This window comes from Onychomys torridus, chromosome 15, assembly GCF_903995425.1.
Source record: "Onychomys torridus chromosome 15, mOncTor1.1, whole genome shotgun sequence".
NCBI lineage: Eukaryota > Metazoa > Chordata > Mammalia > Rodentia > Cricetidae > Onychomys > Onychomys torridus.
This window is the reverse complement of record NC_050457.1, coordinates 13,292,938-13,296,945: the sequence shown is the minus strand read 5'-3', so window position 1 is coordinate 13,296,945 and position 4,008 is coordinate 13,292,938.

The window sequence follows — 4,008 nt, the reverse complement described above, 5'->3', positions numbered from 1 at the left end:
TTGCAGGGAAGGATTTCAGTATAGTTTCTGTTCTAATGTAAAAGCTGAGGCAAACATCAAGAAGGACTTTGCCTTGCTCCCTTGCACACAGCAGTCTTCATCATACTGGCTATTTTTAAAACAGAAATTGCAGAGTTCTGGCTTCTCATACTAATTTGTTTTTTTCCAGGAAAGCTTGGCTCCCTGGAATACTTATATTAATGAGTTTACTGTCTGTTCCTGGAGGTCCTTGAGGGAGAAGTGTACTCTATCTCCTGATGCCCCCAACCCCCACCCACCACCCGCTTCTCAGGGATTGAAAACACACCTCTCTGTGGTTCAGTCACAGAGATGCCATTGCCATGAAGATGGTGACCAGGTGGCTGATTTGTATTGGCAGCCAGGTGTGATCTTTTCAAAATTCTACCTGATTTTCTAACCTTATTTTCAGGACTTGTTCCCCTGAGGATTTTGTGAATTATGTATTGTACCAATGACTTTGTCCACAAGATTAAAGCTAATGAATATTGCCCATTTTCAACCTAAAATTGTGCTTTAGGTGAACAATTAGAAGAGAGGCAACTTCATGTCTGCAATTTTTAATATTATTGAGATAACTATACAAATATGAAACAATAATCAGACACTGCCTGAGGCATGCTGTGCTCCCTGCCTGCTCCAGCTGTCTCAGAGGGGAAGAGGTTGCATTGTGAAATAGACAATATGAAAAAGAAGGATGCCATTTTAACAACTAAAAAGGAAACACATTTCAGGAAAGTGGTAAATGAGCAAAGGTAGTTAGATACACCAAAGATGATAGAAGATAGATATGGAAAGATGATAGATAGATAGATAGATAGATAGATAGATAGATAGATATGGATAGATGATAGATAGATATGATAGATAGATAGATAGATAGATAGATAGATAGATAGATAGATAGATGATAGATAGATAGATAGATGATAGATAGATAGATGATAGATAGATAGATGATAGATAGATAGATGATAGATAGATATGGATAGATGATAGATAGATAGATAGATAGATAGATAGATAGATAGATAGATATGGAAAGATGATAGACAGATGGACAGACAGACAGACAGACAGACAGGTAGGTAGATAGATAGATAGATAGATAGATAGATAGATAGATAGATAGATAGATGGATGGATATGGCTCCTTTAGTTACATATGTCTCTATTCAAATATATCACTAAAGGTGCATTGCACTGAATTAAGATGCCTCATAGTCTAGTTCTGAAATGCCAATATGATGACAGTGTCTATCTCTTTCCCTTCCCCCTCCAATGTGAGTGTGTGTGGTGTTTGTGTGTGTGTGTGTGTAGGGGACATAGATTGGAATAATAATGTAATAATGATGATAAATAATTTTAATTTATTTTCTCTTCTTTGCCAAGTCCTATGTGATGATGCATACTGCCCACTGGGACCAATGCTGGGAGACAAATATTTCTATTTTCCTGCTATAGTCAGTTCTCACATTCAAATCTAGTAAGTGATTTACCTTTAAGCAAAAGCAACTGCTACTTTTAGTTGTACTTACTTTTTTTTTTTTTTTTGGCCAGAGCTGAGGACCGAACCCAGGGCCTTGCACTTGCTAGCAAACATACTACCACTGAGCTAAGTCCCCAACCTAGTTGTACTTACTTTTTTGTGATGATAGACATATTTGCTAATTTTCTTAACTTTTTAATAATGTGCACTGCTTTGAAACAACTATGATCTTAGTATTTTGGGTCCTGTTACATGTGAATATACAAGGTATGTGATAGACAGTCGGGGGGGGGGGGGCATGTTCCCTATCATCAGTGTCCCCTGACTCATTTATGATGCAGAGCTGATAACAAGAATCTGCTTGGTGGCTCATAAGCAGGCATACACAGATATCTACATCGTCTATGAACAGGCAATGGAAGTGATTCATCTTTATGTACAACTAAAGACCCTGGAGTGCCTGCACTGGTGTTAATACAGAGGCCTGTACACTGAAGACCCTGGAGTGCCCACACTGGTGTTAATACAGAGGCCTGTACACTGAAGACCCTGGAGTGCCCACACTGGTGTTAATACAGAGGCCTGTACACTGAAGACCCTGGAGTGCCCACACTGGTGTTAATCCAATTCAAACAGGAGCAAGGAAATTATCTTTTTTTATATATAACATGGCAGAACATCACTGTTTTAATAATCATGAAATCAGAAAAGGAAAATGCAGGGACACAGTTTTCAGGAATTAGAGCAAACTGTAAACAGAGCAGGTTCGGTGTACTAGAGTGAGCCTTTTGAGTATATGTGCTATGCCTAGGATCTGCATGCTGGTCTCCCAAAATCTAAGGTAAACTCAGACATTGGTAGTCATGAGAGTGAATGAATGAGTGAATCTGACTCATGTTTCTAATGACATCTTCTCTGAACATCTACATGTGTTAAGTGCAATTTTCCAGTTCTTGATGTGAGTAAAATTCAGAAAATTAATTTTACTTTAAAGTAAAAACTCAAAAAAGAACACTTTAATGTAACTACCTGTTACTAACAACTCCTGAATTAGTACTCACATTTTGCCAGAAAACTCACACATTGACAGTCTCTTTCAAAAGCATGTTTGACTCTGTGTGTCTGTGTATGTGTGTGTATGTGTGTTTGTGTGTGTGTGCCTGTACATGTGTGTGAGTCAGAGGATGACACCCAATGTCTTTGATTTCTGTTCACCTGACTACATGAGACAGAGTCTCTGGCTGTACCTGGAACTCAGTGACAGGCTAGGCTGGTAGACCAATGAGTTCCAGGGACCTGCCTCTCTCTGCCTCTGGGATTACAGACAGGTGCTGTCTTGTTTGACTTCCGACGTGAGTAATTGTGCTCCCATGACAAGTGTCTGCCCACTTCACCCACTCCGACTGTCACCAAGCCTTCTAAGCCTTGCCGCTATGATGTTTTTGGTAGTTTGAATGTAATTGGCCCCTATAAGCTCATAGGGAGTGCCATTATTAGGAGGTGTGGCTTTGTTGGGGTGGGTATGACCTTGTTGGAGGAAGTGTGTCATTGTGGGGGTGGGCTTTGAAGTTTCCTATACTCAGGACACTGTCCACTGAGGGTGTCAGTCGACTTCCCTGTTGCCTGCAGGGTGTAGGACTCTCAGCTACTTCCCCAGTACCATGTCTTCCTGCACAATGGCATGCTCCCCCATTTACACTCCTAAAAGCAGTGAACAGACATTCTCTTTCACCATAGCCAAGTAAGCATCTATTGTCATTTTTTAAAAAGTCTCCTCTATTCTGATCGAGGTAAAATTAAGTCTCAAAGTAGTTTTAATTTTCATCTCCTGGATGTTTAAGGATATTGAACAATTTTTTAAAATATTATTACAGAGTCAATGCTTCCATGTTCTTTGTTGCTCCATTCACAATAGCCAGGAAATTAAAACAGCCTAAATGTCCATCAACTGATGAATGGCTAATTAATTGTTTTGCACATTTACACAATGGAATATTATTCAGCTGTTTAAAATGAAATAATAAAATTCACAAGTAAATAGGTGGAACTGTATCCTGAGTGAGGTAACCCAGACCCAAAGAGAAAACCAGCACTTTGTCTCTCGTATGCTAACTCAGAATCTTTTGTCCTGTGAGCTTCATTTAGAATACCCACAGAGGTGAGGAAGGCAGTGAAGGGCCACTGGGGAGAAATTGATATTTTAAGGGAGGGGTTGTAGATACACATAGATATGAAGGGATGCAGAATACACATAAATATGGAAGAAAAGGGGAATAATGGAACAAGAAAGATTAAACGGGGTTGAGGAAGGGAAGATGAGAGAAAGGAGAGAATATGGGAAGGGATAATTAACATTAAAGGCCATTTAAAATAGCCATATGGAATCCTATTAATGTGGAAGCATGCATGTATATGCACATACACTCACACACACACATATATATGTGCTTATATATTTAATGGAATTACCCTATAAGTGGCGGACCATACCCCAACTTGAC